Source organism: Ursus americanus, chromosome 5 (genome assembly GCF_024610735.1).
Source record: "Ursus americanus isolate L20-20 chromosome 5, mUrsAme1.1.p, whole genome shotgun sequence".
Taxonomy (NCBI): Eukaryota; Metazoa; Chordata; class Mammalia; order Carnivora; family Ursidae; genus Ursus; species Ursus americanus.
In genome coordinates this window covers 19,479,572-19,506,511 of record NC_142131.1, presented here as the reverse complement: position 1 = coordinate 19,506,511, position 26,940 = coordinate 19,479,572, and the positions used below count along the sequence as shown (strand labels likewise).

Below are 26,940 nucleotides of genomic sequence, written 5' to 3'. Positions count from 1 at the left end.
TGGGCCTCACTTAGATAAAATGGCTCAGTAAAGGCTCTGGGGATACCTATAATTCTGCCTAAATTACCTCACCAAGCTAGGATGTAAGGTTAACTTTAAATTAACCTTTACTAAGGTAGAATATGGAAATCTAGGTAGAAATGGTGAACTCCATCCTTTGAAATAAAAACAAAGGAACAAAGTCAAATGTATCTTTCAGGTTATATCTCAGATGGCAGTTAGAAACAATATTAAGTTCTTTATACCTTTCTTACTTCTTGTTTCTTATAACCTATCTATGACCAAGCAGCCCAAATGAAAAGGACTAAGATGCTTATTACACAGGGGCTTCAGAAAAGGGGCGGCTGAATAGCAAGGTTTGGAGAAGAACTTCTATGATATATCACATACTGACAACTACTAAAGGAAAGGGGAGTTTGGTGCAATGTTGGGGCCAGGGACCCCAGAGTCTCCTAAAAAGAAGATGATGTGTCATCAGTCTAAATTGAAAGTCAATTACTGGGCTGAAGCACTTGAAAGTGAGGTTATGAGGCCCTACCTGATCTTGTTGACAGTAGGGAGATAAAAAAACAGAGGGGCAATGTCAGAAAGTTTGTTGGGCTTGATGACCATCTAGATATGAAAGATACTCTCAGATATTGAGAAAGATCATTGAAGAATGAAAACCTTCATATCCTTGTGTAATGACAATTTTAATTTAAACACAGTTTGGTGATGAGTTTGTTTTAATAGTATGATATCATAAACTATAGCAAATATTCTCATGAGCTCTATCTAAATATTTTTCCACATTTATATTTTTGGGGGGTTTTGGTTGTATCTTTCTATAGAACATGAGAAAGCATGAAGAAGGAAGTGCAAAGTTGGAAAGCTTTTGAATCCTAAACTTCTTTAAGGGAAACTGTGTAAGTGAAAATTTGGAACTACAGGGTTTGTTCCATGGTCACGCATTAAATTTGCTTAAAATCATATGGACTTGTTTTAGAATGTATGGGGTCATTCCTAGTGCTATAAAACCGGTAAGGTTTTATCAGTAAAACTGTGGATACTATCAACTGATTTGAATATAGGAAGAGCACAAAGGCCTTAATAGTTCATGAGGAGTAGCATTTCATCCTTGCACTGATTTTTTTTCTTTCTTAGAGAAAAAGAATTATTTTTGAGTATAATAAAAACATTATCAGCTACATTTCCTTTTTTATACAACAGATGTTCTAAGGGCTCAGAGGACAGGAGTTACCCCTGTTCACCTCTTCACCACATCACCATTAGCCACTCTAAGACTGCCCTGGATAATGCAGAAGAGGGTCAAGGGCAGAGGCTTCTGAATTCATCATGAATCGATTCACTCTCCCAGCTGAACACCTCTCTCCTGCCTCTAGGACAGCACATCAGCAACAACGAATCATTGCAACCATGACTCCTCCGTAATGGCCCAGGCTTGGGACTCAGCCCTGCCCCAAAAGATGCAGGAGGGTGCAATGAAGGTGAGATGAAGCAATCTTGATATTCTTCCCTGGAGCAAGAACGCAGATAAGGGGCAAGGATGAAATGCCTAAAATACAACTGATAATACACCATCAGAAAGAAGACAACACTAAAGTGAATAAGCATAAATTGATTACAAAGGCTTTCTTTATTAGAACCCACAAATGAATTCTATTTGTAATTAGGAAACATTATTTAATATTTAAAGTAAGTGACTGAGTTCACATTTTATTTAGCAGAAGAGTTTCACTTTCTCTCTCTCCTAGAGGCCTCTCGGTGATCAATTTTAAAACAACCAGTGTTCTTCCTCTGGTTTAAGGGATCCATTATCCCTTAGTAGTACGGAATAACGTAGTGTGATTATGATTGTATGATTCTGACCTATTTCATAGCCTCCTTAAGTAAGTTTTTCACTCTATGACAAAAGGATCAATAAGGCAACAGTGGTTGGTACTAGAAGGGTAGGCTCATGGCTATGACAGCGAGACCTCCTTGATGAGATGGCTGCTTTCCTACTCTGACAGGTATGTCCACTCCCCAGTGGACCATGGACTTTCTAGTTAAACCTAAGGGACAAGAGAACGGGAGACTTGGAAATGTCACTGTTTGAGAAAACCTCCTTTATCTTTGATTTAAACATGTAGATGGACATGAATTAATATAATACACTCCTGTATTCCTTCAACTTCCTTACTCTGTATCCCAGATAAGAAGTGAACAGGGGTATCTTCATGAATTTGTAGCCTGTATATTTGTAGCACAGGGATCCACATTTAGAAGGGCTCATATTTGATTCAATGCTCTACTGTTACCATCTTAAAGTTCATAAAAATTTTTGAACAAGGGGTTCTGCATTTTCATTTTGCACAGGGCCCCATAAATTATATAGCCAGTTATGGGAATGGAGTTGTGGAAAGTGTTAAATTTGGGAGCAAGAACCATGTTATTAATTAGCTCAACCCTTCCCCTCTCCTCCTCTCTTTGGGATCAGCCCACCTGGAGAGTATATAGTTGGATCGATTCTCCACTTGTAGGAAGCTTAGTGGTAAAGAAAATATTCTTGTGGGCAAAATTGTGGTTTTCCAGGCTGTCTCTGATGAGGTGGATAGGTCTGCCTAATTCTGGGGCACATACTAGTCATATGCCTAAATCTTGTTTGCCATTAGTGCTGTTACTATTGAAACTGATACTTTTATTTCTCTCTACCTGATCTTTTATGTATCTCTCATTTTGGTTTAGAACTCAGGTAGGTGATAGAGTGGTTCAAACGCCAATGAGAACTACATGTCTTTGGCAGAAAGCACTTTCCATCAACTGAGACGGCTGGCAGCCTTTCAAGAGTGAAGTATTCAGTTACAGACCCTTGTTCTTGATGGGGAATAGATATGTGAGAATGGCAAATGTGGTTAGAAAAGAAGTACACACAGATTCCTACACTCAAAAGTCTCTGCCCTACTGCTCAAATAGAGATGTGTTTAGATTAATGAATACTGTCTTTTAAACTTTAAATATACCTTGAAGGAGTAAGTTCATGAAATCTTCATAATGTGGTCTTACTTAAGTACTTTAATCAAATTTGTATCCTTCTAACTGAGATAAACCAACTTGCTGAACTGGCAAATTTAAGTAGAAAAAAATACATTTTTAAATATTAAATGGGAAGCATAATGTTTTTGGGAATCAGGGAGAGGGTCTTCGTAAGATTGGGAAGGGAAGATGATCAAAAGAAGAGAGCCAACCTTGCAGTTTTTCATAGTGCCCTAGTGATCTCAGCTTCCTGCACAAATCCCCCAAGTCCCTGAAAATCATCTCCTTTGAGAGCTTTTCTACTGTTAACACAGGTGGCCAATAGCATGAACTACAGAAAAATCAATCAGCAAACTTCTAAACTAGCTGGCACCATCAATCACCACCCAGAGTACGATGCATTAAAAACTATGACTTTGAGAATATCAAGTCTCTGTTTTTCCCCTGGCCTGATGCATCTTCTTTGGCCAATGATACGGGCAGGATAAACAATCCAAAAAAATAGGATACTAGGAAATCTTAGAATGACCACAGGGCATGAAGAGAGCCCGTATTGTCCATTTCCTAGCCTTGGCTGCGGCTTTCATCCAAGAACTGATGATCTGTAGCACTGCTGAAACAATGTGGATAAGCAATCATATAATATTTTTTTAAAGATTTTATTTATTTATTTGACAAGAGAGAGAGACAGCCAGCAAGAGAGGGAACACAAGCAGGGGGAGTGGGAGAGGAAGAAGCAGGCTCCTAGTGGGGGAGCCCGATATGGGGCTTGATCCCAGGACTCCGGGATCACGCCCTGAGCCGAAGGCAGACGCTTAACGACTGAGCCACCCAGGCACCCCACATAATATTTTTTTATTCAGATTTATCTAATCAATCAGTGGGAGAACGACAATTCAGCATTCCTCAAACAATTTTACACATAAGCCCTATTCACTGACCCTATGTCATCAGTATTTTCATCAAGAACCTTAACAAATGCTTTAGAGGAAGCCACAGCGTTAAATACTCTTGAATTCATTTACTCTAAATTTTCTCTTCATAATGCTATTACCACAGAGTGGGGTCCTTTCAATAAACTCATCTGGAATAGCACCGTGTGTAGCTCTGACCAAAGATTCAAGGCTATTTGGTCACATGCCTTTTTGTTCTTGGTTAAAAGGATACAACCCATTCCACACATCTAACAGTTTTCTTGCTTTCTTTCTCTTTCTCCACAAAACTCTTTCCTTCAAGTTGGGCAAATCTGCACAATTTCTCCTGAGTAACAAACTGCATCTCTTGATGCCTTTCCATCCTGTGTATATCACACATCTAAAAATCCTTGCTAAACATACATTAACTTTTTGTTTGCTTCTATCTTTTTATCAAAATAGCTTTACATAAAATATAACAAGTCAAACGACTGACAACTATAAAGAAAAGTTACTTATCTCAAATTGTGCTTTTATGAAACTGGTTGTTTCCTCTCTGGTTACCAACTTCAAAAACATGGTACAAAAATCAGCCAAACAAACAAACAAAGTCTCCTCTTTACAGTGAGGCTCATTTCTGTCTGGTTGTGCTGTACGTTATAAAAGTATATATTCTAATGTCAAAATCCACCTTAAAAGACCAAGTGCTTTCCAATAAGTCAAATGGATCTTTCTGTATCAACACAGTTTCTTTCCAGAATGTGATCGAAAGGCGCCCATCATTTGGTTTCAGAGATAGACCACAGACTCCCTGGTATCCCAAAATGATCTCAGTGCTATCCCAGGTTCTTATGACCATTAGCGAATAACTCCAGTTGGAAGACAGATCACTCTCAGTGGAGGGAAGGTGGTCACTGTGCATACAAAAGTGAGTAGAGAACATGAAGCTCTCTCACAGCTGCTTGCAGAGTGGTTTGATTAGGGACACACTGAAGACATCAAGAGCTACATTTAACCACTATGAAAACCTCTTCCAGTCTTACCGCTCCAGATGGGAGTTAAAACTGACTTCAGGAAGCTAAGGCGATAGCAGGACACACCTAGATGATGTGTAATTAAAATAAAAGCCAGAATTTTCAGGAAAAAACAGGCCAGATTCCTTTTGTATTAGTTTTCTGTTGCTGCATAACAAATTGCCACACAGTTAGTAGATGAAACCTTCAATACATTTATTATCTAACAGTTTCTTTGGGTCAAAAGCCTGGCACATTTTAGCTGGATCCTTTACTCACGGTCTCACAAGGCTTAAGGCAAAATGCTGGCCCGCTGTATTCTCATCTGGAGAATCAATCAGGAAAAGTTCTGCTTCCAGGCTCCCTCTGGTTGTTGGCAGAATTTGTTTCCGACTGAAGGCCCTCTTTTCTTGTTAGATGTCAGCCAGGAATTATCCTGAAACAACTAGAAACCAAACTCAAGTCCTTGCCATGGGGCCTCCTTCATTGGCAACTCACAGCATGGCTATCTGCTCCCTCAAGGCCAGGAGGAAATGACTAACTTCTATTTGTGATCTCTAAACTCCCTTTACAACTCTCACCCGATTACATTAGGCTTAACCAGGGTAATCCCCCTTTTGATTAACTCAAACTTGACTGAATAGGGGGCTTAATTACATTAGCAAAATGTCTTCAACCTTTGCTATATAATGTAAACTAACCACTGGAGTGATAGTTCTTTTATGCATAGATGATATTTTCATTTATACATTGAAGGGGAGGGGATTCAGGGCATGTACACCAGTGGCTCAGAAACTTAGGACCCATGTTACAGTCTTGCCTACAACATCTGTATACCATCAGTCTGCTAGCATTTCAAGACTTTTAAGGAACAACAAAAATAGTATGCCTACCTCTGTTACCTATAGACTTGATCAAGTGGTGTGCTTAAGGTCCGTTAAGTGTTGGGAAGTTTGGGAAAACAGCCATCATTATTTCTCCTTCTTTTGGCTTCCTTACCAGTGTGAGAAGAAAGAGACAAGAACTGAGTGGGACCAAAAAATCTAGCAAAATTACCAATGGTGAAACTAGTAGGGAACACAGCAGGGTCTTCTTACCTCCTTTCTTGATTTAGACTTTGTTATTCCTAGTCTGTTATGGGGGCAGGGCAGGGAGGGTTGGAAGATACTGGAATGCTAAAGCAGACTCTGTTTGTCTCTTTTCCACATGAAGGGAAGTCACCTGTTTGCTGATATCTAGAAGAGAAAATGAGACCAGAAAGACATGGACGTAGGTTGGCGCTGTTTGAGCTTCAAGGCAGTGAATCTACTCTCCAGTTAACAAGGCTCATCGGTCAGCATAGACTACGTTGTGAGGCAGGAACAAGAAATCACCAAATCTCAGTGGTTAACATACCCAAGGATACTTCTTGTTCACGCTACAAGTCTAACACTGGTGAACAGGCCTTTTCTTTTTATCAGTCACTCGGGGACCCAGGCTACTGGAAGCCTTATCTGGACCTGTGCTTCTTCAATCACTGCAGCAGCAGTCAGAGGAGGGCTGCAAATCACCCCTCTTAACATACATAGTGCAGAGTAAAACACACGGCACTTCTGCTCAGTTTTTATCAACCTGAGCAGTTTACACGGCCACAGTGGGAGGCAGGAAATGCAACCCTACCATGTGGCTTCAAGGTGAGAGAACCAAAAATATTGGTGGACAGCATTAACAGCTACCACACACGGCTTAGTGAATGTCAGTCCTCCCCGTGGATGGCACTGGAACCAAGGAAGGCCCCAAAGGTATTTACTCCAATACTGTCCCCTACAAGAGAGTAGAGTAAGTGATCTCTATTGGAAATGTGAAAAAAGAAATATAACCATTTCCTCTTAATAGTAAGTACAGGCAACAGAAAATGCTATGAAACAGCCCCGTAGTGCCACACCTCACCTTCGTGGACATCGCTTCAGTGAGAAGCTAACAATTGCAACTCTCTCGAGGCTGCCTTGCAGGCAGCTGAGAGTGGTCCTAGCCCCACATGATGGGCTCCAAATAGGAAGAGGGAGACGGTGCCTGCCACATTTTAGGAGGCTGCCTTCAAATTCAGGCTGCGTGTCTGGAGTTGCTGTGCCGAACAGGATCTGTGAGCTGGCTCTGTGCTGGGTGAGAAGTGTAAAGCCTGGTGCCAGAATGCGAGTGCACATCAAAATCCTGGCACGGGTGCTCTTTAGAAACGGACAGAAGACCAACTAACATACGGCTCATTCTTCTCACGTCATAAATGGAAGGCATTAATCACTGGGAGGCCTCCCAGAAATTAAAGTTCATCTATTGGTTATGGGGTGTCAAAAGGCAAATGTGGAGTGTTTTAAATTTGCTTACTTTTCCTGTGATATAAAATACAGGTTTCAAATGCTGGCTTTATCATCAAAACAGGCTCCTGGCCCTGCCAAAGCTAACATAAAGAACCCAGAACTCCACACAGGTTTCTCATTTATAGCATAATTTCCTCCAAAGACAGCTATTTTAAAATGTAGATTAACCCTTAATGTCTAAATTTTCCAAACTGAAACTTTGAAACAATGAAGTCCCATCTGCCAGCACTGAAAAACCAAGTGGCAAAGGAGTCGCCTGCAGCTCTCTACAGTGAGGGCCAGAGTCTACTGCCCGGCCTGCGGACTCTGCACGCATCGTCAGGTGCCACACTCCACCCCTGGGGAGTCCTCCCATGGAGAGGGAACTGTGGTGCTCTCAAACTACAAATTATAATCTGATCAAAGAAGAAAGGAATTCATAATCTGTTTTTCTTCTTGAGAAAGTCCTCAAGTGAGTGTGTATCATGACCACTAAGTGAAACAATTCAAGCAAAGCAGTAACTCCTTAAAAGTGATCATCCTCCATTCATCACTCAGTCTGCAGGGTGTAAATATGAGTACACACAAACCAATGACTTCATGTTCACCTCCAAAATGCACTTATGTATTTCTTGACCTAGATTAAAAATTTTTGCCTAAGGAAGAAGTGATAGTTTAAACGGCCACAGATCGGGGTGCCTGGCTGGCTCAGTTGGGAAAGCATGCAACTCTTAGACTTGTAAGTTCAAGCTTCACTTTGAGCATAGAACCTACAAAAAAAATGAATAAATAAAACATTTTTTAAAATACAAAATACAAGGGGCGCCTGGGTGGCACAGCGGTTAAGCGTCTGCCTTCGGCTCAGGGCGTGATCCCGGCGTTGTGGGATCGAGCCCCACATCAGGCTCCTCCGCTATGAGCCTGCTTCTCCCTTTCCCACTCCCCCTGCTTGTGTTCCCTCTCTCGCTGGCTGTCTCTATCTCTGTCGAATAAATAAAAATAAAATCTTAAAAAAAATACAAAATACAAAATAAATAAAGAGCTGCAAATAGGTGACCTGCATGTGTGTGTGTGTGTGTGTGTGTGTGTGTGTGTGTGTGTGTGTGTGTGAATGTATGCATTTACCTGCACAATGTCATTACAAATTAAACCTGAATGACGTGATGTGGGGCATAAACTCTTAATTTCCACAAACCTCACCAGTCTTTATCATCTCTCTCACTCTTTTTTTTTTTTTGAAAGAGAGGGAGAGGAGCAGAGGGAGAGAGAGAATCTTAAGCAGGCTCCACACCCAGCACCGAGCCTGACATGTGGCTGGATCTCAAGTCCCTGAGACTGTGACCTGAATGGAAATCAAGAGTCAGACTCTTTAACCAGCTAGCCACCCAGAAGCCCCTAGTCCTTATCATCTTAAAGTCTGGTTTACTCAATAATGTTACCTGTTCTAGTCATATAGACGTTTGAGTATGTGTGTCCTACTTTAGTTTTTTAATTAGTCAAGCAACATTTTTATTTTTTTAGTATGTTAATAGATTTTATTTTGTGAATCATACATGTTACATATATATTTAATTTACAAAATAGTAAACTTATTAAAATTGTTTGGTTTATTTCACTCCTACAATTTTAACAAATGGTGAAATGGTATTTTTTTTTTCATGATAAGTGTACTCTTTAACCCCCATCACCTATTTCCCCCATCCCCCCCACCTCCCTGTGGGTAACCATCAGTTTATTCTCTGTAGTTAAGAGTCTATTTTTTGGTCTGTCTCTGTCTTTGTGTGTGTGTATGTTCTACTTTAAAGGAACTTATAGAGGAAGACATTGGCACATAAACATACCCCAGAATTGTGTCCACCTTTGAGAGCTTACTGAACTAGAGACAGAGTAAAGATAACTCATATGCAAAAATGAAAATGACTAGTCCTTATGTTCTTATTTGGACCGTTCCCATAGCATGAAATTTCATCTGTGAAATGGAATAACACTGCATGGAAGTTGAGCACAACAGACATGAAGAAGGATCTAAACCCAGGGCCCAGCACACAGCAGGCACTCTATAAGCATCGGCAGGGACGGTGATGATCCTTAAGCTGCAAAATTAGTTTTAAGCAGAGACGTGACTAAGAATTTAGGCTTTAGTGTCTGCAGGCCTGGGTTCAAATCCCTGTTTCACCATTTGCCAGTTGTGTGGCTTCACAGGGACACACACTGTGGAATGAACAGTGTGTGAGATGTCCCAAAGGAGAGGAGTAATTAGAAGAGACTGCACCGATAAAAGAAGGTAAGAGCACTAAGGAGAATCAGTCTCTAAGGTTTAAGATTTAGAGGCATGAGATGATCAGAAATCCAAGATAGAGAAAACTTTTAAAAAGACAGGTTATTAATACTGCCAGATTCTATTACATAATAAGTAAGATTATTGTCAACAGACCCATGGAACCTGAAACAGAGGACTTTAAACTTAGACCCTTTTTTGGTATCACTCTCTGAATCTCTACTCTGATGTGTTGTTGAAGTAACACTGGAGTAGTACAGTTCTTATGAATTCTAAACAAGGCTTGGGACTCAGAGAGTTTGGTCTTAGGGTCCAAACACATAACTAAAGGACTTGGCACAGGAACCCCGAGGACTTCGCTTTTCTGAACCATGTCTGCAGAATCAGGCTTTCTCTAGAGAAATCATTTTCAACAGGAACAGAACACAATAAAAAGCTTCAAACTGATTAATAACTAACGGAGTAATTGCTAGAAAACACCTTCTTTCCCTCAGCACTGAGTACTTCCTGATAAAAAATATTTTTAAAACAGAACATTTAAATACAATCACTAATGAAATGTAAATATTAAATAAGATAAACATCTGTCATAGAATCATCATTATTTATTCTCCATGCTTGCGAATTTATCCCTGCCCTTTATTTCTCTTCCAAATACTCATTTTACTTTTTTTAAAAAGTGACTATCTATCCTTGGATTAAATATAAGCCTTTGGAGAATAGAAGCTGCTGCCACATACCTTTCTTTACACATGCCTCTAGTGAATTCAATTTTGTGACCTTATTTGGCTTTCCAATCCAGTGAGAAGTAACTTATTTTAAATAAAGGAGGAAGTCAACTTACCCTTAAACCCAGAGGTTAATCTCCATGTAAGCCATCTGTGGCATATTTAATTGGTATGGGAAATTCTGCTAGGACAATTTTGCAGGGGCTTCATAGAATGCTCTTCAGAAAGCACCCCCTGGATTTCATGAAATCACCACAGTCTTCATGCTCAAAATAACATCTCCAGGCAAAGGGTTCATGTGTTGTGAATATAGGGTTTTTAGAGGTTCACATAGAAATATTGCATAAATTTCAAGGGAAGATTTCAGTTCCTAGAATAGGTCCACTTTTTGTACCAAATTAAATAGGTTCCAAATATTAATTTCATCTAAGTCCTTATTTAGCAAATATTTACTGAGCACTTACCATGAGCAGTATAGGAAATATGGAGATATTAGATATTAACAACACAGGTCTTCAGGCGGAAGGAAATTAACATTATTGAGGATCAACTGTATGCTTTACTATTAGATTGAGGATGTTTCTACCAGCACATTAATATAGACAATACAGGGCTGCATATACATTTCACAGAGACTCTGTAACTGTTTAACACATGGTATGAGTTCAAAGGATTGGAAGTCATTTGTGGCTGACCATAGAGGGCTTCATGGAGCAGTTGCTGTTTCTACTTGGAAAACCTAAGATTTTAGTTGGTATCATTGGAGGCTACCCAAGGAGATGGAGATGGTATAAGCAGTCACTAGCATCTGAAAATCTAACTATGTTAGGGAAGGAGTGTAGTCTAAGTTTCTTAAGAAAAAAGATTCCTCTAGGGGGCTGTCATAGAGGGGACGTTGGGAGCATATGGTGAGGTCTTTAATGCCAGTGTGGGGCTTTTTATTAACTCGGTAGAGAGGAGGATGCTATAAAGGTTTGATAATGACATGTTTTAGGAAGATCAATTTGTCAGAGATGCATATGAAAGACTGGAGTAAGAAAAATTTTGGGGTAGTGTGTCCTATTGGAAGACCAAGACCTAAATAATCTAAGCACAAAAGGTTAAAGATTTCAGTAAAATACTGATTTTAAGTTTCAGTATCTGGAGTATATAGGCCAAATTAACAGAAATAAAGCATCTAAAAAAAAAAAAACAGGTTGGAAGGGCAGGGTGAGGGCAGTTTTAGGTTAGGTGAGTTGGAGATGACCTCAGTGTATATGTAGAGAGAAGTGGTGCTTAACTAGGGCATGTCCTATACACACTGAAGATGAGGCAAGCTTCATCCCATCATCTGCAACAATGAACAGTATTACAAATTTGTACAACCACCACATACAGCAACACTGATAGTGGTCTTTGGGCGTATTCCCTTTTCAAGTTCAACTGTGAAATGGAAATAAGTTGAACTTCAGTAATTCTTTTGATAAAATTATGAATATTTGCTAACGCCAGAGGAGAGCAGCAGTTGGTTTTATACTTTTCAGAAATGCATAAAAGAAAGAAATAGAAAAACACAAGTCTTTCAGGTCTGCTTGATTTGTTATTGTTCAGGGGGAAAAAGCTGTAATTATTTCATCTAGTTAAAAGAGAGGATATAGTCTAGGGCTATCCTGAATAAACCAAATTTAGATAAACTGTCCAAATAAAAGGAAACACAATACCGTAAGTTAAAATTTTATACCTCCCAGCCAAATAGTTTTAAAAATTTCCCTATCTTTGCAGTTTACAAAATACCAAGATGCCAGGTGGAGAGGTGCCTTTCCCTCACTGGCTCTTCATCCTTCCCACACCCCATATCACCTTCATTCTGCCTCCTGTTTCCTCCTATATGGGTAGCACAATTTGAACAATATTTAGGCTTATTGGTTGCAATATAAATATTTAACATAGTAAGTAGAAGTTTAGCCACATGTCTGCCACTAACTTCACTTGTAGTAATATGATTAAGTTACTGTTTGCTTAATTAACCTCTGGATCTGACTCATCATAAGGATGTCATAGTTCGAACATTTTTAAACTATAAAACAAGGGTATCAACCTAATGATATGCATAAAAATCACTTTAATGTGTTTATTTGTATAGGTATCATTGCAATGACAAATCCATAGAGATTAAACAAGTCTGAACAAAGGATAATTTGCAAGCACCTACCAACTGAAAAATCGGTCATGCCTATTTTAGCTACACAGACAGACAAACTAAAGGTTATTATCTGGGCAACTAGAGTTTTGAAAAATGCTGTAACTACTTGAACATTTCAGGAACCATTTTCTTGGTAGTAGGTATGAACTTTCCGAATAGTTATGACATTTCTCCAACTTTACCTTGTTGTAGATCTTCATCTTTACACTGAAAACCTTGTGTAACAACACAGACTCTGTCTATTGCATTGTTTCCACTAAACATGTTCAAAAAGTGATTGATCATATATCTTTAGCACGCCAGAAGAATGGAGAATGAGAAGTAATCTTGCCAATATATTGATATTTACTGGTTACAGGAGTTACAATTTTGCTTCAAATACCTGTCACCAAAATCTCCATCTGAAATTATCCATTTTAGTTAAGACACCATCTTTTTTCTCTGACCCAATAAATATAATATATAAATAATATTACAAATTCTCTGATATGTTTCATTACACCCATATCTCCAGTTCCACTCTAATAAAGACTTTAATCAACTCATATATACAATTTCCAACTGATCTTATTGCCACCGGACTCTTCCCTCTCTGATTTTTTTAATATCCATTTGCCAAATTAGTCCTCTCTTTAATCATGCTGTTCCAGAATTTACGATTTCTGGTACTTATATATGTAAATCCATAATCTCCAACAATCTGGTCTTGCCTATATAATTTTTATTGCCTATATCATTTTACTTTCCATGACCGGCCAGCATGAGCTTTCAGCTCAAGTTTGATGAGTTTCATTCACATATTCTGCCTCTTCCCCAACCAGAAATCCCTCCCATCCTTAAGACCCATCTCAAATACGGCTTTCCCGGGAATGTTTACTTGCCTTACAAACCATACAAAGTGTCTTCCTACTGTCCATTTCGCTTACCCTACAATTTTGGATTCTGCTTTGTGTTATTTTGTAATTCTTAAATGGAATAAGTTCTTTCCTACACAAATTCAGTTGCCTTCATAAAGAATAGCATGTTATATTTGTATCTGACACAACTCAAAACAGAAAAGGTGATCACATAATGGTCATTCAAACCATTAGTTAGATAATTTTAGATCAAGCTGATACAGCCACTCTGGAAAACAGTATGGAGGCTCCTCAAGAAGTTAAAAATACAGCTTCCTTACAACCCAGAAATTGCCCTACTAGGTATTTACCCCAAAGATACAGATGAGGTGAAACAAAGGGGCACCTGCACCGCAGGTTCATAGCAGCAGTGTCCACAATAGCCAAACTGTGGAAGGCACAGAGTTGTCATCCTACAGATGAATGGATAAAGAAGATGTGGTTTATATATACAATGTAATATTACTCAGCCATCAGAAAGGGTGAATACCTACCATTTACATCGATGTGGATGGAACTGGAGGGTATTACGCCAAATGAAATAAGTCAATCAGAGAAAGACAATTATCATATGCTTCCACTCATATGAGGAATATAAGAAACAATGCAGAGGGTATATGGAGAAGGGGGGAAAAACTGAATGGGAAGAAATCAGAAAGGGAGACAAGCCATGAGAGACTCTTGACTCTGGGAAACAAATTGAGGGTTGAAAAAGGGGAGGTAGGTGGGGGAATGGGGCAACTGGGTGATGGGCATTATGGAAGGCACATGATGTGATGGGTACTGGGTGTTATACACAATTAAAGTATCATTGAACACTACATCAAAAACTAATGATGTACCATATGTTGGCTAATTGAATTTAAATTTTTTTTAAAAAGATAATTTTAGATCATATGCAATTCAATCTGATAAATGATTTTCCCATTTCCCAAGCCCCTATTTTACTACATGGCACTAGTCCTCTCATTTCCTTCCATTTGTTTTATATGTGTTAGTTTTTAATTCTACTTTTTTTTTTTACATCGTGATTATTTATTTATAACCATTCTTATTTCCAGAAAATTTCAACGTGGCTTACAAGAACACATGTTGGTCTTGCTGCTCACATTAGAAGTAAACAAGAAAAAAATTAACAGAAGAATATAAAATGCTATCTAAATTGAAATGTAAATAAATAAGATATAACAAAGTGCTTTAGTAAGCAGATAAGCACCATGTTAAACTTTTCAACTGGTTGAGATCTCCATGCATATCCGATTTCCTTTCTTTACTTTGTAAGATTTAAGAACATCTTCCAATGGGGGCACCTAGGTGGCTAAGTTGGTTAAGCGTCTGACTCGATTTTGGCTCAGGTATTGATCTCAGGTTCATGAGATGGAGCCCCACATTGGGCTCCCCACTCAGCAGAGAGTCTACCAGAGATTCTCTCTCTCTCCCTATCCCTCTGTCCCTCCCCCCACTCATCCTCTATCTCTCTCAAATAAATAAATAAATAAATATTTTTAAAAAATACCTTCCAATTATGTATGTGGTTCAGTAGTGGTTTGTTTTGTTTTAGCATTTTTATTTTTCTCTTGTTTTAATTTTAATAAAGTCTATAATTCCAAAGAATTTAAAAGAGTCAAATAGTTCTACAAAGTTCTTTATGAAAAACAGCAGACCCCTACGCCTATTCCCATGTTTTTCCCTCCTCGTGGTGACAATTTTTATCTCTTTATCTCTTTAGCTGATTATGTTGTCACTTGTCACCATGTCTCTAATATGCTCTTATTGGTATTTTTAGATGATTAGTTTGATAAAACTCACTATATCTCTAAGTAACATGATTTTTCTTTTTGCTAATTTTTGAGTGAGTTTTAGGTATCATTTATTTACTTACATACTAAATAAGATTAGTATTCAGAACTCTCTCCTCCCACTCCCTTATTACCCCCAACTCAGAATCATTCTATGTCCCATATCACCTTAGTTATATTGTAACCTGTTTAGATTAATATTCAAAGTATATATTATTATGACAATAAATTTAACTCAAAGCTGATGCATATGATAGACTATTTATGTCAGTTTTTTCTGTAGTTTTCCCTATAGTTATCACATATTTCTTGTTTTATTCATTTGCTTGGTTCCTTTTACATTTATTACTAATTCAGCTCCAAACTCTTTATCAGTTACTAAATCTCCACTCTAGAGGTTCAGCTGTATCAGGTACGCTATCAATTTCATCTACTTAAAAAGGAAGTTTTCTTCCTAAGGAGCCTCTGACCTTATTCTTTCTGAGCAGATTTCCATGTACAGGTAGTACACAGCTCTCATTTGGGGGCTTCCCTTCACTACCCATCTATGCTGGTGGATCTCCAGCTCTGCAAATCTCATGTCTTCATTTTCCTTGTTTTTCTCCTTTGACTAGTGGCACACATTCTCCCATCTTATTAAAGAAATACATGCCTTGAGAAGGTGAATGGTTGAAAATATCCTTAGATTTTTCCCATCACTGATAGCTTCGCTAGACGTACACTTTTTTTTTTTTTTAAAGATTGTATTTATTTACTTGAGAGAGAGAGAGACAGCCAGCGAGAGAGGGAACACAGGCAGGGGGAGAGGGAGAGGAAGAAGCAGGCTCCCAGCGGAGGAGACTGATGTGGGGCTCAATCCCAGAACGCTGGGATCACGCCCTGAGCCGAAGGCAGACACTTAACGACTGCGCCACCCAGGTGCCCCTGGACGTACATTTCTAATTAGAAATTATTTTTCTTTAGAATTTTGTTGAAGTCAGTTCTCTATTGCCTCTTATCTTTCAATGTCATTTTTGAAAAGTCCAGAGTTATTCTGATCATATAGACCTGTTTTTTTCTTCTCCCCGGATTTATATATATATATTTTTCATTTGTCTCTGTAGTTAGGAAATTTTGTGATGGCATGCTTTGGTATGACTCTGCTTTCTACTTTTATATATAGAAACTCAGGAAACAACTGCAATCTGCAAGAAAATTTTCTTGACTTATTCCAAGAAAACAATTAATGTTTTACTTCCTTTTTTTCTTTAAATTTCCTATGGAATACTTATTTTTCAGATATTAGACCTTCTGGACAGGTCCTCTAAATTTCTTATCTTTTCTCTCCCATTTTTAGTCATATTGGCGTTTTGCTCTACTTTCTGGGAGATTTTCTTAAATTTATCTTCCAATGCTTTATTACTATTTTTTTCTCTCAAATTTTATATTTTCAACTGCTCTTTTTTTTGCTCTGTCCATTTTTGCAGTACCCCATTCCTGTTTCATGGTTAAAATATTACTTTTTTTTTTTTAAGTTTTATTCTTCCTCATCTGTTTCCTCTCTTTTTCTGATGGTTTTGTTACGATTCCTGTACTACATGTCAGAGACTAACATTGTAATCCTTGGTTGTCTGTCAATATATTTTAGGTAATTATACCATTTTTTAAAGATTTATTTGTTTGAGAGAGAGAGCATGAGCAGAGGAAGGGGCAGAGAGAGAGAGAATCTCAGGCAGACTTCCCACTGAGCACGGAGCCCAACTCGGGGCTCAAATCCATGTCCCATGAAATCATCACCTGAACCAAAACCAAGAGGCAGATGCTCCACTGACTGAGCCATGCAGATGCCCCAATAATTATACCATTTCTGTTTCTCAGTTTCTAAATCCACTTCAAGAAAGAAAGTACAAGGCTTCTGATATTTAAAGATGAAAAGTAAAGGGAAAAAATAACAATGTATATTACATATAACTTTAATAAATTTGAGAGTTTAGTTGAAAAAAATTAAAAATTAAAAAGAAGTCAGTCAAAATAAGCCTTTTTAATAATTATAGGAAAATAGTCATTTGCTGCAATATTTGGGAAAATTTTTTACTCTAAAGGAGAAAAGACTTAAAGAGAAATCAGTTTTCTAGCCGCCAAATAGTTTGCCAGATAAAGAAAGTAGAAATTTTTGGCCCATAGAGTGCTTTCAGAGCAAATGAGATTTGTAGTTCTCTCCAAATGTTCTGTAGGAATTTAGATTAAAGTTAGAAAAATGAAAACCTCATTCACAACTAACTAATTTTAAGAGTCTATTAATATCTAGAATCTGCATATTCTTTAGGAGATAGGTAGATAGATAGGTAGATACACAAATACATGATTTTATTCCTAAAGACAATTTATCACATCTCTAACACATCAGCTAACAAAGAAAGAAAAATAAGCAGATTAGTCATACAAGCACTACAGATAATTATTTTCAAGTGAACTTCGCATAAAGAGTAAGTTCTAGAATATAAAAAAGCTTACTCCTAAAAATTAATAACTATTTTAATTAAATTATTTAAGTAAAATTTATGCATATAAAATTACTAGATATTACAAGAAAATTTGAGAACTCTGTTTTTTTAAAAATTTAAAATTTTTAAATTTTTTAAATTTAAAAAATTGTTACTTGAGATTTAGATTTAAAAATCATTCTCAAGCCTACAAAGAACCATAACAACACAATTCAAAACCGAACAAACGGAGTTACCAAAAATTTTTAAAAATCACTAAACAACACAAAAACAAAACAAAACAAAACAAAACAAAACACAACAACCCAGTAAACCATGCAGAAGAATAAAAATTAGAATGGTATGTCTTACCTACTAACACAAAATTTTCTTGGAGTTTGCTCCTTATTTGATTTCTCTTTGAGTCATAAGCACAGTAAATATGAAAAGACTGACAAATACACTTTACTAAATCCCCAAGAGTTTACAGGTATTAGCTAGAGAATGTTTAAACTTTAAAGTAATGTTTGTAAGAGAAAATAAATAATGTCTTGGATTAATTTAGTTGGATGTGGATTTCTTTCCAAAATGTTCAACAAAATTGATGAAAATGAAAATAATCTGAAGCCATTTAATACCACTAGTTTGAATAAATATAAAGAGTTTTACTAAACACATACACATTAAATGCTATAAGAAGCAAAAAAACTATACACATTTCTGAGATATGCATTCTTTTATCAATGCATATATCAAATATACAGCACTATATTTTAAAATATACAAACCTCCAGCACCCTCCTCTTTAAATTTTTCAACCAACTTTAACTTAGAACTTGGTGACTCAAAGAAAGTCATTGCTAAAAGGGCAAAGGATTCCAGCAAAGTCTAGGACAAGGAGGCTTTCTCTAGTTTATAAGGAACAACCTCAAACTCAGTCACCAGGCTGTGTCTTCACTGCCACAATCAATGCTGTTTTGCCTCAAAGAGTACTGGAAATGACGTGAAAAGCATGGCTATGCTGAACAACAGATAGAGCTGAAGATAAGGCTCTTCCTGAAAAAACGTCTTTCTAACAAAATATATTCAGTTCATGTGACTGAAGGCTGGGCATTACCATGGAAAGGGAGTCATGTTAGAAAGTGAGAGAACTGAATTCTGGTCACATCTTGGTCACTAATTCTGGGACTAAAACATTGAACCTGTCTGTGTGCCACTTTTCTCATTGTAATGGATTATGGTATATAGTGAAATCAGGTTGGGAAGTTGAATGAATTATAGAAGAAACTCCTATTAAACAAGAATAAATTTCAACAGCACACTTCATTGTCCAAAATGTCATTACCAGAGGTAGTCATACTAAAAGAGACTTGGCAATGAGAAAAATTAGATGAGGGGAGGGGAATAAAGAGGAGGGACAGGAGACCTACTTGACAGCCAATTGACCTCATTTATGGAGTGTGGAAAGGATGGAGATAATTTCTCAGTCCAACCATTTCTACCATCAGCTATCTGACACTACTAGGCAGAATGTAATGGTTTTCTTTCCCAAGATTATGAAGATGAAACTATCAGTTAATCAACCATCTTCAATCTAGATATCTACCTACACATAACTTATTTATTAAAAGATCTCTTTCTCAAGCTATTTGGAATAATGTTCCTCAAGAAGAAACATTTAGTTTAAACATTTCAAACTAAATTATGAAGTAAAGAAATGTTTTTACTTTGATTTTTCAAGTCTCTTTGCTGTTAATCTTCAACTTTATACAAAATTCAGTCATGACTTTTTATCATTTAAATCAAGGGTGCTCAATGTATTTTCATTGATCAAGAAGAAGACTAGAAGCTGTTTAAAATGCAACTTTGAGGGGCACCTGGGTGGCTCAGTTGGTTAGGTGTCTGATTCTTGATTTCAGCTCAGGTCATGATCTCAGGATTGTGGGATCAAGCCCCACACTGGGCTCTGTGCTAGGGGTGGAGCCTGCTTAGGATTCTCTCTCTCCCTCCCCCTCTCCCTCTGCCCCTTCCCCCTTCTCTTTCTCTCTCTCTCTCCCTCTCTTTCTCCAAAAAAAAAAAAAAAAAAAAAGCAACTTTGAAAGAGACAAAAATAGATTCACCAAAGGATATACAATAAACTTTTTCACAGATTGTTCATAATACCATACTAAACAAGAAGTATTATCATTGCAATATCTGCATGAGAAAGCAAAGAATAATTCCACCAGATTTTTACACCAGAATTCTAACAATTCTAGTCATGAGAGGTATTGTAAGCCATGGTTTCTGTAAAAAATTTTATTTTTTGTTGCCTCTTTGTTTTGCAATGATATTGGCTATGTGCCTGGTGCCTTTTATAAGAATACATTTCTAAGTAATATTTAAATAATTTAGCTTTATTATATGGTATTTACAGGAACAATAATAGATATTCATTTAAAACACCATTTAATACTGTATGCAGTCTCTAGTTCCTTCCCCTTTCTCTTAATGGTCAATGGAAAAAATCACTATAAAATTTGAGGCATTAATAAATTTACTAAATGCTTCTTTTCTCTTTCTCTAAGGTTAACTAACTTGTTTTTAAATTCAGCATTTGTTAGATTCTTCAATTCCAAGATTAATTTTTTTTTGTTGCTCTAATGTAATGTTGCATATTCATTTGCAAAACAAAGACACATGGGCAAAAACTTCTGCAATATTGTCTGTCTAGGGACAGCTCTGAGGATTACAATATGCTCAGCTCTCAATTTTTTGAAACAACTTAGGGATGCAATCTTTAGTTGAATTTCAAAATGGATTCTAATTTTTACATGGATCCTTCTGGCAAGGAAATTCTGGGTACCTTAAGGAACTGAAATAAAAAGTATAAGGCATAGATTCTTGAAATCCCCCCTCCATCTAGATGAAAATGAGCATAGGAAAACATACTGTGATAATCCAAAACACTCATTATGAAAATCATGTAAGATTTGAAACTCTCTCTGCAAGCTGCATTTGATTACAAACTTCTCTTGGGACTATGCCTAGGTATTCTTGGGCTTGTGACCAGACTACATTGCTTAGCCTACCAACCATTACTGAACATGCTTTAATATCACTTAACTCCACAAGACCTATACTATGGAGAAGTACACATTTGAACTATACTTTCTATACAGCCCTGATTTTTTCCCCAAAATTTCATATTAAACTTAGTAGTATTGTTAAAATGCGCACTTTATCTTCTGTAAAACTGCTGCTCTTATTAGATTTCTGAAAGCAACACTTCTTCTTCCATTGGCACTCCATTACTATTAATCTCTCCTTGCTCTGTACCCATACGTATCTGATGGCAATGCTGGCTCTATTCACACTGCAAAAGGAAATGCCCTGAGTCTCATCCAGTAATGAGTGGCCTGGAATGAAAAGGAGGCTACAGAAGAAAAGATGCAGGCAAAAGGGAGAAGCAGGGTCATAAAGAATATAGTTATTTGAATTATGCTATATTGAATCTTATGACCATGTATATTCATCAGAGATAGTATATATTCAAAAAATATCTAAGTCAAAATAACTTTTTTCAGGCAGAGTATGGTCTGGAGCGTGCAACTAGAAGGGTACCCAATCCTAAAGGAAAGTTGTAAAGAGGCCTTTATATTCATATGGCAAGGGGCAAGGAAGGAGAAACTTTAGATCAATAGTCCTATAAAACACACTTTCATATAACTTAATGTCTCTGTTTCAAACTTTAGTTCCTCTTTAATTCTTAGAGGGTGATGATAAACTCTTAATTTTAACATTTGAGATCCTCCTTAGTTTGACTCTACTTTTTCAGCTAACTTAACATGTCATGACAGTTAGACAATTCTACAACTTTATTTTAATATTTCTTTTGTTGCTTCATCTTCCCTCTAAAACATCCTCCCCTGGCTTCTTTACTTAAGCAAACCCCACTAAGCTTTTAAGATACAGTTAAAATTCTTCTTTGATGCTTTTCCTGCTTACTTCAACTGTATTTATGAACTCCCTTTAGTGACCTCACCTTCTTCTACCATCCTAAAACCCTGTACACTATTTATTTATTAATTCAATAAATGCTTACTCAGTTCCTACTGGTATAAAATTAAATACCTATACAAACAGCAAAAGTATAGTCCTCCAAGATTACAAGCTAGAAACATAAGACAAAGTCATATACAACTACAATTCAAAACATAAATGGCATAGGTAAAGTATAAACACAGTGCTATGGAATGTCAGAAAAGGTAAACTACATTTAGATGGAAGAAATACATATAATTTGGCCGACAAACTTAAAGTATTTCTTGAGGGTGTGCCTGAGTGGCTCAGTCAGTTAAGCATCTGACTTTTGATTTTGGCTCAGGTCGTGATCTCAGGGTTCTGAAACTGGAGCCCCGCATCAGGCTCCATGCTGGGTGTGGATCCTGCTTAAGATTCTCTCTGTCTCGGGGCGCCTGGGTGGCACAGCGGTTAAGTGTCTGCCTTCGGCTCAGGGCATGATCCCGGCGCTATGGGATCGAGCCCCACATCAGGCTCCTCCGCTGTGAGCCTGCTTCTTTGTCTCCCGCTCCCCCTGCTTGTGTTCCCTCTCTCGCTGGCTGTCTCTATCTCTGTCGAATAAATGGATAAAATCTTTAAAAAAAAAAAAAGATTCTCTCTGTCTCTGTCCCTTTGTCCCTCCCCCCAATTAAAAAAAAAAAAAGTCATTCTAGTTCACTGTTCCTTTAAGTACTTTTAATATAGTGCGGAATTACATTTTCACCTTGCTTGCACTCTGGTTTGTAAGTTCTTTTTGGATATGGGAACTTGCTCAGTTAGTTTACCTCCAGCTGAAAGTAACAAGAAATCCCGATTTCAATTAGCTTAAACAACAAAAAGCTTATTTAACAAATTTAGGAAATCCAGACACAGCATAATTTCAGGATTAGTTAAGAGATCATTAAGATCAGATACAAGGTAAGGATGTCCCCTCTCACCATTCCTTTCCAACACTGTACTGGGAGTTCTAGCTAAGGCAAGAACACAAGAAAAGGAAATAAAAGGTATACAGATTGGGAAGGAAGACATAAAACTCTTTGTTTGCAGGAGACATGATTATCTATGTAGAAAATCTGAAAGAATCAATAAGAAAACTCCTGGAACTGGGGCACCTGGGTGGCCCAGTTGGTTCAGCGTCCAACTCTTGGTCTTAGCTCGGGTCATGATCCCAGGGTCCTGGGATAAAGCCCTGTATAGGGCTCTGTGTTCAGAGAGGAATCTGAGGAATGTTTCCATCTGCCCCCCCTTTCTCGAATAAATAAATCTAGAAAGAAAGAAAGAAAGAAAGAAAGAAAGAAAGAAAGAAAGAAAGAAAGAAAGAAAGAAAGAAAGAAAGAAGGAAGGAAGGAAGGAAGGAAGGAAGGAAGGAAGGAAGGAAGGAAAGGAAGGAAGGAAGGAAGGAAGGAAGGAAGGAAGGAAGGAAGAAAGAAAGAAAGAAAGAAAGAAAGAAAGAAAGAAAGAAAGAAAGAAAGAAAGAAAGAAAGAAAGAAAAAGAAAACTCCTGGAACTAATAAGGGATTATAACAAAATTGCAGGAAACAATGTCAATTTGCAAGTCAATCATTTGTCTATATACCAGCAATGAACAAGTAGAAACTGAAAGTAGATACAAAATATAATTTAGATTAGCACCCAAACAATGAAACACTTAGTTATAAATCTAACAAAATATGCACAAGATCTATAGGAGGAAAACTACAAATCTCTGATGAATAAAATCAAAGAAAAACTAAATAAATGGAGAGATATTCCATACTCATGGATAGGAAGACTAAATATTATCAATATAGATTCAATGTAATCCCAATCAAAATGCCAACAATTTATTTTGTGGATATCAACAAACTAATTCTAAAGTTTATATGGAGAGGCTAAAGACCCAGAATAGCCAACCCATTCTTGAAAGAGAAGAAAAAAGTTGGAAAACAGAAACTATGTGACTTCAGGACTTACTATAAAACTAGAGTAATCAAGACAGTGTGGTATTAGTGAAAGAATAGACAAATAGATCAATAGAAAAGAACAGAGAGCAAGAAACAGACGTACATAAATATAGTCAACTGAACTTTGACAAAGGAGCAAAAGGCAATACAACAGAGAAAAACAAAGTCTTTTCAACAAATAATGCTAAAACAAGTGGACATCCTCATACAAATTTAAAAAAATGAATATAGACACAGACATTACACCTTTCACAAAAATTAACTTAAAATGGATCACAGACCTAACTCTACAATGCAAAACTATCAAACTCCTAGAAAATAACATGAAAAATCCAGATATCTTGAGTTTGGTGATGAGTTTTTAGAAGAAACACCAAAGGCACAATCTACAAAAGAAAGTATTGATAATCTGGACCGTATTAAAATTTAAAACTTCTGCTCTGAGGAAGATAGTGTCAAGAGAAGAAGAGGACCCACAGACTAAAATATTTGCAAAAGATACATCTGATAAAGGACTGTTACCCAAAATATGCAAAGAACTCTTAAAACTCAACAATAAGAAAATGAACAATCCAATTTTAAAAACTGACCAAAGACCTTAGTAGCCACCTTGCCGAAGAATATATACAACCAAAGAAGACATACAGATGGCTAACACACACATAAAAAGATGCTCAACATCACTAATCATCAGGGAAATGTAAACCAAAACTATAATGAGACACTACCTCACAGCTGTCAGAATAGCTATTGTCAAAAAGATAAGAAATAACAAAAGTTGGTGATGTTTTAGAGAAAAGGGGAACCCTAGTGCACTGTTGGTGGGAATGTAAATAGGAGCAACCACTATGGAAAACAGTATGGAGTTTCCTCAAAAAATTAAAAATAAACTATCTCGCAATTCCACTTCTGGGTATTTATCCAAAGAAAACCAAAAACACTAATTTGAAAGATACATGCACCCTCACAGTCATTGCAGCATTATTTACAATAGCCAAGATACGGAAACAGCCAGTGTTCATCAATGGATGAGTAGATAAAGAAATAGATATATACATGATGAAATATTATTCAGTCATAAAAAAAGAATGAAATTTTCCATTTGTGACAACATGGATGGACCTCATGGGCATTAAGATAAGTGGAATAAGTCAAGACGGAGAAAGATAAATACCATATGATTTCACTTATATGTGTAATCTAAAAAAACAAATGAACAAACAAAAAGCAGAAACAGACCCATAAATACGGAGAACAAACTGATGGTTGCCAGAGGGAAGGAGGGGTGAAGGGATGGGCAAAATGGATGAAGAGGAATGAGTGAGGGAGGTACAGGCTTCCAGTTATGGAATGAATAAGTCATGGGGATGAAAGGCACAGCATAGGGAATATAGTCAATGATATTGTAATAGCATAGTATGGTGACAGATGGTAGCCATACTTGTGGTGAGGATAGCATAATGTATAGAGTTGTTGAATCACTATGTTATATGCCTGAAACTAATGTAACATTGTGTGTCAACTGTACTTCAATAAAAAAAGAGAAGATACATGAATTACAACTATGCATATGAAAAGATGCTCTACATCATATGTCATCAGGGAAATACAAATTAAAACAATATGAAATACCATTACACACCTATTTGAATGTCCAAAATCCAAAGCACTGACAACAACAAATGCTGGTGAGGTTGTGCAGCAGTGGGAACCCTCGTTCATTGCTGGGGGGCTGGGGGAGGATATGCAAAACGGGACCGCTACTTCGGAAGACAGCTTGTTGGTTTCTTAAAATCTAAACATAACCTTAACATATGATACAGCAATCATGCTCCTTGGTATTTACCCAAAGAGGCTGAAAACATGTTCACACAAAAACCTGCACAAGGATGTTTACAGCTGCTTTATTTGTAATTGCCAGAACTTGGAAGCAACCAAGATGTCCTCAATTAGGTACATGGATAAATAAACGGTGGTACATTTAGACAATTGGATATTATTCAGCGCCAAAAAGAAATGAACTATCAAGCCCTGAATAGACATGGAAGAACCTTCCGTACATAGTACTAAGTGAAAGAAGACATTCTGAAAATGTTACATCCTGCTTGATTCCAACCATACGACCCAGAAAAGTCAAAACTACAGAGACAAAAAGATCAGTGGTTGTCAGAGGGTAAGGGCATGGGACGGATAAATAGTCAGGGCACAGAGTGTTCTTAGGGGAGTGAAAATACTCTTTATGATACCGCAATGAGAGAGACACATGTTATTATACGTTTCTGCAAACCCATAGAGTGTACAACACCAACAGTGAACCTTAATGTAAACTGTGGATGTAGGATGATTCTGATGTGTCTGTGTAAGTTCATGAATTGTAACAAATGAGCCACTCTGGTGAGGGGATGTTGATAATGGTCGAGGCCGTGCTTGTGTGGGGGGCACAGCTATACAGGAAATCTCTGTACCTTCCCCTCAATTGTGAACCTAAAAGCGCTCTAAAAAAAAAAGAAAGTCATTAAAAAAGTCATTCGCAAATGTTTCACACTAGTATCCAAATTTTGCAAGAGTTCTATGAAATGGATTATATATTTTTACATGTTATTAAAACTCTTTAATGAATTTCCACTACATTTAGAATAAACTCAAACTCATTAATGCAGCCTAAAATAAAATGCTGGTCATTTCTAACCTCTCCTATCTCATTTCATACCACTACAGCTCTTGGCACTACTCTCAAGCCATACTAGCTTCTTTCTTTTCTTTATCTGTACTCATACTCCATATTGAGTCTTTGCCCTTGGTTTTCTCTTGGTTTGGAAACCTGTAGCCTCAGTGTTCAAAGCCAGCTTCTAGGAAAAACTTAGTGCTCACATCATCTCCACAAAGAGGTCTCTCCCGACTACCTAATCTAAAGCAGATTCCCTTAATCTTTATATACCATATCACTGTTTCTTATCCTCACCAAATTATCAACTTTAAAAATTATCTTGTTAACTTTTCTGTGTATTCCTTTATCTTTGTCTATGTCATTCCTCTACAATATAAAGCTCTATGAAAGCAGGGATCTGGCTTATCTTATTTACTGCCGAATTTCTAGCACCTAAAGCAGTATCTAGCACAAATTGGTCGCTCAACAAATATTTGTTGAATACATGAATATCTATGTTCCTGTTTTCTCTAAAAATAGGTTTATTTTTTAAGAAGATTTTTATTTATTTATTTATTTGAGAGAGAGAGAGAGACAACATGAGCAGAGGGGAGGAGCAGAGGGAGAGGGAGAAGCAGGCTCCCTGCTGAGCAGGGAGCCCAAGGCAAGGCTCAAACCCAGGACTCGGA

The 26,940-nt window shown here is 37.2% G+C and overlaps 1 long non-coding RNA gene across 1 annotated transcript in view; it reads right to left on the bottom strand.

Moving 5' to 3' along the window:
- Positions 1 to 26,940, bottom strand: part of LOC123791492 (uncharacterized) — a 363,697-nt gene that overhangs the window by 144,000 nt on the left and 192,757 nt on the right. The window contains exons 4-5 of the long non-coding RNA XR_006779396.2: positions 6,040 to 6,177; positions 5,836 to 5,936 (exon numbers count right to left, since the gene is read on the bottom strand). This is a non-coding gene — a long non-coding RNA (uncharacterized LOC123791492). The remainder of the gene's footprint in view (positions 1 to 5,835; positions 5,937 to 6,039; positions 6,178 to 26,940) is intronic.